General features: G+C 46.6%; 8 non-coding genes across 8 annotated transcripts in view; all 8 read left to right on the forward strand.

The window, feature by feature from the left end:
* Window positions 1–43, forward strand: part of LOC123417498 — a 119-nt gene extending 76 nt beyond the window's left edge. Inside the window, exon 1 of the ribosomal RNA XR_006616937.1 lies at window positions 1–43. This exon is cut by the window's left edge and continues 76 nt beyond it. This is a non-coding gene — a ribosomal RNA (5S ribosomal RNA).
* Window positions 44–399: 356 nt separating this feature from the next.
* Window positions 400–518, forward strand: LOC123417432. The gene has a single exon (XR_006616874.1). It is a non-coding gene; the product is annotated as a 5S ribosomal RNA (ribosomal RNA).
* A 428-nt stretch (window positions 519–946) lies between these two features.
* Window positions 947–1065, forward strand: LOC123417586. Its single transcript, XR_006617018.1, has one exon. It is a non-coding gene; the product is annotated as a 5S ribosomal RNA (ribosomal RNA).
* Window positions 1066–1412: 347 nt separating this feature from the next.
* LOC123417349 lies at window positions 1413–1531 on the forward strand. The gene has a single exon (XR_006616796.1). It is a non-coding gene; the product is annotated as a 5S ribosomal RNA (ribosomal RNA).
* Window positions 1532–1848: 317 nt separating this feature from the next.
* On the forward strand, window positions 1849–1967 carry LOC123417364. The gene has a single exon (XR_006616810.1). It is a non-coding gene; the product is annotated as a 5S ribosomal RNA (ribosomal RNA).
* Window positions 1968–4100: 2133 nt separating this feature from the next.
* LOC123417520 lies at window positions 4101–4219 on the forward strand. Its single transcript, XR_006616956.1, has one exon. It is a non-coding gene; the product is annotated as a 5S ribosomal RNA (ribosomal RNA).
* A 386-nt stretch (window positions 4220–4605) lies between these two features.
* Window positions 4606–4724, forward strand: LOC123417375. The gene has a single exon (XR_006616820.1). It is a non-coding gene; the product is annotated as a 5S ribosomal RNA (ribosomal RNA).
* Window positions 4725–5089: 365 nt separating this feature from the next.
* On the forward strand, window positions 5090–5208 carry LOC123417577. The gene has a single exon (XR_006617010.1). It is a non-coding gene; the product is annotated as a 5S ribosomal RNA (ribosomal RNA).
* Window positions 5209–7500: the final 2292 nt, after the last annotated feature.

Genomic DNA, 7500 nt, shown 5'->3' on the forward strand with positions numbered 1-7500 from the left:
ACTAGGATGGGTGAGCTCCTGGGAAGTCCTCGTGTTGCATTCCCCTTTTTAAATATATTTTTGCGCCACGTGACAAGGATGACGCGGGACCGTGATCTATATGACCTCGTTTTCTTATTTTTGATGTTTACTAGTTTTCTTATTTTTGACGTTTGTGATATGTTTTAGCTTGCCCCTCCCGTGTCCATTGCCACATTTGCCTCGACAACGGAGACGAGTTTAACACAAGAATTTCACCGCTCCCTCTCTACCCCGACAACACGAGCACCGCCACGACCTCTTTGACTTTTCCCACCGCGCATGACACCCAACGACTAGTAGTAGTAGTAGTAGTAGTAGTAGCAGTAGTAGCAGTAGTAGTAGGGGCAAGCATAAGGAACAAATAGATAGTTGCATGTTGGATGCGATCATACCAGCACTAAAGCACCGGATCCCATTAGAACTCCAAAGTTAAGCGTGCTTGGGCGAGAGTAGTACTAGGATGGGTGACCTCCTGGGAAGTCCTCGTGTTGCATTCCCCTTTTTAAATATATTTTTGCGTCACATGACAAGGCTGACACGGGACCGTGATCTATATGACCTCGTTTTCTTATTTTTGACGTTTACTAGTTTTCTTATTTTTGACGTTTGTGATATGTTTTAGCTTGCCCCTCCCGTGTCCATTGCCACATTTGCCTCGAGAACGGAGACGAGTTTAACAAAAGAATTACACCGCTCCCTCTCTACCCCGACAACACGAGCACCGCCACGACCTCTGTGACTTTTCCCACCGCGCATGACACCCAACGACTAGTAGTAGTAGTAGTAGTAGTACTAGTAGTACTAGTAGTACTAGTAGTAGTAGTACTAGTAGTAGTAGTAGTAGTACTAGTAGTAGTAGTAGTAGTAGTACTAGTAGTAGTAGTAGTAGGGGCAAGCATAAGGAACAAATAGATAGTTGCATGTCGGATGCGATCATACCAGCACTAATGCACCGGATCCCATGAGAACTCCGAAGTTAAGCGTGCTTGGGCAAGTGTAGTACTAGGATGGGTGACCTCCTGGGAAGTCCTCGTGTTGCATTCCCCTTTTTAAATATATTTTTGCGCCACGTGACAAGGATGACGCGGGACCGTGATCTATATGACCTCGTTTTCTTATTTTTGACGTTTACTAGTTTTCTTATTTTTGAAGTTTGTGATATGTTTTAGCTTGCCCCTCCCGTGTCCATTGCCACATTTGCCTCGACAACGGAGACGAGTTTAACACAAGAATTTCACCGCTCCCTCTCTACCCCGACAACACGAGCACCGCCACGACCTCTGTGACTTTTCCCACCGCGCATGACACCCAACGACTAGTAGTAGTAGTAGTAGTACTAGTAGTAGTAGTAGTAGGGGCAAGCATAAGGAACAAATAGATAGTTGCATGTCGGATGCGATCATACCAGCACTAAAGCACCGGATCCCATCAGAACTCCGAAGTTAAGCGTGCTGGGGCGAGAGTAGTACTAGGATGGGTGACCTCCTGGGAAGTCCTCGTGTTGCATTCCCCTTTTTAAATATATTTTTGCGCCACGTGACAAGGATGACGCGGGACCGTGATTTATATGACCTCGTTTTCTTATTTTTGACGTTTACTAGTTTTCTTATTTTTGACGTTTGTGATATGTTTTAGCTTGCCCTTCCCGTGTCCATTGGCACATTTGCCTCGAGAACGGAGACGAGTTTAACACTAGAATTTCACCGCTCCCTCTCTACCCCGACAACGCGAGCACCGCCACGACCTCCGTGACTTTTCCCACCGCGCATGACATCCAACGACTAGTAGTAGGGGCAAGCATAAGGAACAAATAGATAGTTGCATGTCGGATGCGATCATACCAGCACTAAAGCACCGGATCCCATCAGAACTCCGAAGTTAAGCGTGCTTGGGCGAGAGTAGTACTAGGATGGGTGACCTCCTGTGAAGTCCTCGTGTTGCATTCCCCTTTTTAAATATATTTTTGCGCCACGTGACAAGGATGACGCGGGACCGTGATCTATATGACCTCGTTTTCTTTTTTTTGACGTTTACTAGTTTTCTTATTTTTGACGTTTATGATATGTTTTAGCTTGCCCCTCCCGTGTCCATTGCCACACTTGCCTCGACAACGGAGACGAGTTTAACACAAGAATTTCACCGGTCCCTCTCTACCCCGACAACACGAGCACCGCCACGACATGTGTGACTTTTCCCGCCGCGCATGACACCCAACGACTAGTAGTAGTATTAGTAGTAGTAGTAGTAGTAGTAGTAGTAGTAGTAGTAGTAGTAGTAGTAGTAGTAGTAGTAGTAGGAGCAGCAGCAGCAGCAGCAGTAGTAGCAGCAGTAGCAGGAGTACTAGCAGGAGGAGGAGTAGTAGCAGGAGTAGCAGGAGCAGGAGTAGCAGGAGCAGGAGTAGCAGTAGCAGGAGCAGCAGTAGCAGTAGCAGTAGCAGTAGCAGTAGGAGCAGTAGCAGTAGTAGTAGTAGTAGTAGTAGTAGGAGCAGTAGTAGTAGTAGTAGTAGTAGTAGCAGGAGCAGGAGTAGTAGCAGGAGCAGGAGTAGTAGCAGGAGCAGGAGGAGGAGCAGGAGTAGGAGCAGGAGCAGGAGCAGGAGCAGTAGTAGTAGTGGTAGTAGTAGTGGTAGTAGTAGTGGTAGTAGTAGTGGTAGTAGTAGCAGTACCAGGAGCAGAAGTGGTAGTAGTAGTAGTAGTAGTAGTAGTAGTAGTAGTAGTAGTAGTAGTAGTAGTAGTAGTAGTAGTAGTAGTAGTAGTAGGAGCAGCAGCAGCAGCAGCAGCAACAGCAGCAGCAGCAGCAGCAGCAGTAGTAGCAGCAGTAGCAGGAGTAGTAGCAGGAGGAGGAGTAGTAGCAGGAGCAGGAGCAGCAGTAGCAGTAGCAGTAGCAGTAGGAGCAGTAGCAGTAGTAGTAGTAGCAGTAGTAGTAGGAGCAGCAGCAGCAGTAGTAGTAGTAGTAGCAGGAGCAGGAGCAGGAGTAGTAGCAGGAGCAGGAGTAGTAGCAGGAGCAAGAGGAGGAGCAGGAGTAGGAGAAGGAGCAGGAGCATGAGCAGTAGTAGTAGTGGTAGTAGTAGTGGTAGTAGTAGTGGTAATAGTAGTGGTAGTAGTAGCAGTAGCAGGAGCAGTAGTGGTAGTGGTAGTAGTAGTGGTAGTGGTGGTAGTAGTAGTAGTAGTAGTAGTAGTAGTAGTAGTAGTAGTAGTAGTAGTAGTAGTAGTAGTAGTAGTAGTAGTAGTAGTAGTAGGAGGAGCAGCAGCAGCAGCAACAGCAGTAGCAGCAGCAGCAGCAGCAGTAGCAGCAGCAGCAGTAGTAGCAGCAGTAGCAGGAGTAGTAGCAGGAGGAGGAGTAGTAGCAGGAGTAGCAGGAGCAGGAGCAGCAGTAGCAGGAGCAGCAGTAGCAGTAGCAGTAGCAGTAGCAGCAGTAGCAGTAGCAGTAGTAGTAGTAGCAGTAGTAGTAGGAGCAGGAGTAGTAGTAGTAGTAGTAGTAGTAGCAGGAGCAGGAGCAGGAGTAGTAGCAGGAGCAGGAGTAGTAGCAGGAGCAGGAGGAGGAGCAGGAGTAGGAGCAGGAGCAGGAGCAGTAGTAGTAGTGGTAGTAGTAGTGGTAGTAGTAGCAGTAGCAGGAGTAGTAGTAGTAGTGGTAGTAGTAGTGGTAGTAGTAGCAGTAGCAGGAGCAGTAGTGGTAGTTGTAGTAGTAGTGGTAGTGGTAGTAGTAGTAGGAGCAGCAGTAGTAGTAGTAGTAGTAGTAGTAGTAGTAGTAGTAGTAGTAGTAGGTAGTAGTAGTAGTAGTAGTAGTAGTAGTAGTAGTAGTAGTAGTACTGGTAGTAGTAGTAGTAGTAGTACTGGTAGTAGTAGTAGTAGTAGTAGTAGTAGTAGTAGTAGTAGTACTGGTAGTAGTAGTAGTAGTAGTAGTAGTAGTAGTAGTAGTAGTAGCAGTAGTAGTAATAGTAGTAGTAGCAGTAGTAGTAATAGTAGTAGTAGTAGTAGTAGTAGTACTGGTAGTAGTAGTAGTAGTAGTACTAGTAGTAGTAGTAGTACTAGTAGTAGTAGTAGTAGGGGCAAGCATAAGGAACAAATAGATAGTTGCATGTCGGATGCGATCATACCAGCACTAAAGCACCGGATCCCATCAGAACTCCGAAGTAAAGCGTGCTTGGGCGAGAGTACTACTAGGATGGGTGACCTCCTGGGAAGTCCTCGTGTTGCATTCCCCTTTTTAAATATATTTTTGCGCCACGTGACAAGGATGACGCGGGACCGTGATCTATATGACCTCGTTTTCTTTTTTTTGACGTTTACTAGTTTTCTTATTTTTGACGTTTGTGATATGTTTTAGCTTGCCCCTCCCGTGTCCATTGCCACATTTGCCTCGACAACGGAGACGAGTTTAACACAAGAATTTCACCGCTCCGTCTCTACCCCGACAACACGAGCACCGCCACGACCTCTGTGACTTTTCCCACCGCGCATGACACCCAACGACTACTAGTAGTAGTAGTAGTAGTAGTAGTAGTAGTAGTAGTAGTAGTAGTAGTAGTAGTACTAGTAGTAGTAGTAGTTGGGGCAAGCATAAGGAACAAATAGATAGTTGCATGTCGGATGCGATCATACCAGCACTAAAGCACCGGATCCCATGAGAACTCCGAAGTTAAGCGTGCTTGGGCGAGAGTAGTACTAGGATGGGTGACCTCCTGGGAAGTCCTCGTGTTGCATTCCCCTTTTTAAATATATTTTTGCGCCACGTGACAAGGATGACGCGGGACCGTGATCTATATGACCTCGTTTTCTTATTTTTGACGTTTACTAGTTTTCTTATTTTTGACGTTTGTGATATGTTTTAGCTTGCCCCTCCCGTGTCCATTGCCACATTTGCCTCGACAACGGAGACGAGTTTAACACAAGAATTTCACCGCTCCCTCTCTACCCCGACAACACGAGCACCGCCACGACCTCTCTGACTTTTCCCACCGCGCATGACACCCAACGACTAGTAGTAGTAGTAGTAGTAGTAGTAGCAGTAGTAGCAGTAGTAGCAGTAGTAGTAGGGGCAAGCATAAGGAACAAATAGATAGTTGCACGTCGGATGCGATCATACCAGCACTAAAGCACCGGATCCCATCAGAACTCCGAAGTTAAGCGTGCTTGGGCGAGAGTAGTACTAGGATGGGTGACCTCCTGGGAAGTCCTCGTGTTGCATTCCCCTTTTTAAATATATTTTTGCGCCACGTGACAAGGATGACGCGAGACCGTGATCTATATGACCTCGTTTTCTTATTTTTGACGTTTACTAGTTTTCTTATTTTTGACGTTTGTGATATGTTTTAGCTTGCCCCTCCCGTGTCCATTGCCACATTTGCCTCGAGAACGGAGACGAGTTTAACACAAGAATTTCACCGCTCCCTCTCTACCCCGACAACACGAGCACCGCCACGACCTCCTGGGAAGTCCTCGTGTTGCATTCCCCTTTTTAAATATATTTTTGCGCCACGTGACAAGGATGACGCGGGACCGTGATCTATATGACCTCGTTTTCTTATTTTTGACGTTTACTAGTTTTCTTATTTTTGACGTTTGTGATATGTTTTAGCTTGCCCCTCCCGTGTCCATTGCCACATTTGCCTCGAGAACGGACACGAGTTTAACACAAGAATTTCACCGCTCCCTCTCTACCCCGACAACACGAGCACCGCCACGACCTCTGTGACTTTTCCCACCGCGCATGACACCCAACGACTAGTAGTAGTAGTAGTAGTAGTAGTAGTAGTAGTAGTAGTAGTAGTAGTAGGAGTAGTAGTAGTAGTAGGAGTAGTAGCAGTAGCAGGAGTAGCAGTAGCAGCAGTAGCAGTAGCAGGAGTAGCAGTAGCAGGAGTAGCAGTAGCAGGAGTAGCAGTAGCAGGAGTAGCAGTAGCAGGAGTAGGAGTAGTAGGAGTAGCAGGAGTAGCAGTAGCAGGAGTAGCAGTAGCAGGAGTAGTAGTAGCAGTAGTAGTAGTAGTAGTAGTAGTAGTAGTAGTAGTAGTAGTAGTAGTAGTAGTAGTAGTAGTAGTAGCAGTAGTAGTAGTAGCAGCAGTAGTAGTAGTAGTAGTAGTAGTAGTAGTAGCAGTAGTAGGAGCAGCAGCAGGAGCAGCAGCAGGAGCAGGAGCAGGAGTAGCAGTAGCAGGAGTAGCAGTAGCAGGAGTAGCAGTAGCAGTAGTAGTAGTAGTAGTAGTAGTAGTAGTAGTAGTAGTAGTAGTAGTAGTAGTAGTAGTAGTAGTAGTAGTAGTAGTAGTAGTAGTAGTAGTAGTAGTAGTAGTAGTAGGAGCAGCAGCAGCAGCAGCAGCAGGAGCAGCAGCAGCAGCAGCAGTAGTAGCAGCAGTAGCAGGAGTAGTAGCAGGAGGAGGAGTAGTAGCAGGAGTAGCAGGAGCAGGAGTAGCAGGAGCAGGAGTAGCAGTAGCAGGAGCAGAAGTAGCAGTAGCAGTAGCAGTAGGAGCAGTAGCAGTAGGAGTAGTAGCAGTAGTAGTAGGAGCAGTAGTAGTAGGAGTAGTAGTAGTAGCAGGAGCAGGAGCAGGAGTAGTAGCAGGAGCAGGAGTAGTAGCAGGAGCAGGAGGAGGAGCAGGAGTAGGAGCAGGAGCAGGAGCAGGAGCAGTAGTAGTAGTGGTAGTAGTAGTGGTAGTAGTAGTGGTAGTAGTAGTGGTAGTAGTAGCAGTAGCAGGAGCAGTAGTGGTAGTGGTAGTAGTAGTGGTAGTGGTAGTAGTAGTAGTAGTAGTAGTAGTAGTAGTAGTAGTAGTAGTAGTAGTAGTAGTAGTAGTAGTAGTAGTAGTAGGAGCAGCAGCAGCAGCAGCAGTAGCAGCAGCAGCAGTAGTAGCAGCAGTAGCAGGAGTAGTAGCAGGAGGAGGAGTAGTAGCAGGAGTAGCAGGAGCAGGAGTAGCAGTAGCAGGAGCAGCAGTAGTAGTAGCAGTAGCAGTAGGAGCAGTAGCAGTAGTAGTAGGAGCAGTAGTAGTAGTAGTAGTAGTAGCAGGAGCAGGAGCAGGAGTAGTAGCAGGAGCAGGAGTAGTAGCAGGAGCAGGAGGAGGAGCAGGAGTAGGAGCAGGAGCAGGAGCAGGAGCAGTAGTAGTAGTGGTAGTAGTAGCGGTAGTAGTAGTAGTAGCAGGAGCAGTAGTACTAGTGGTAGTAGTAGCAGTAGCAGGAGCAGTAGTGGTAGTGGTAGTAGTAGTGGTAGTGGTAGTAGTAGTAGTAGTAGTAGTAGTAGTAGTAGTAGTAGTAGTAGTAGTAGTAGTAGTAGTAGTAGTAGGTAGTAGTAGTAGTAGTAGTAGTAGTACTGGTAGTAGTAGTAGTAGTAGTAGTAGTAGTAGTAGTAGTAGTACTCGTAGTAGTAGTAGTAGTAGTAGTAGTAGTAGTAGCAGTAGTAGTAATAGTAGTAGTAGTAGTAGTAGTAGTACTGGTAGTAGTAGTAGTAGTAGTAGTAGTAGTAGTAGTAGTAGTAGTAGTAGGGGCAAGCATAAGGAACAAATAGATA

Source organism: Hordeum vulgare, unplaced genomic scaffold (assembly GCF_904849725.1).
Source record: "Hordeum vulgare subsp. vulgare unplaced genomic scaffold, MorexV3_pseudomolecules_assembly, whole genome shotgun sequence".
Taxonomy (NCBI): domain Eukaryota; kingdom Viridiplantae; phylum Streptophyta; class Magnoliopsida; order Poales; family Poaceae; genus Hordeum; species Hordeum vulgare.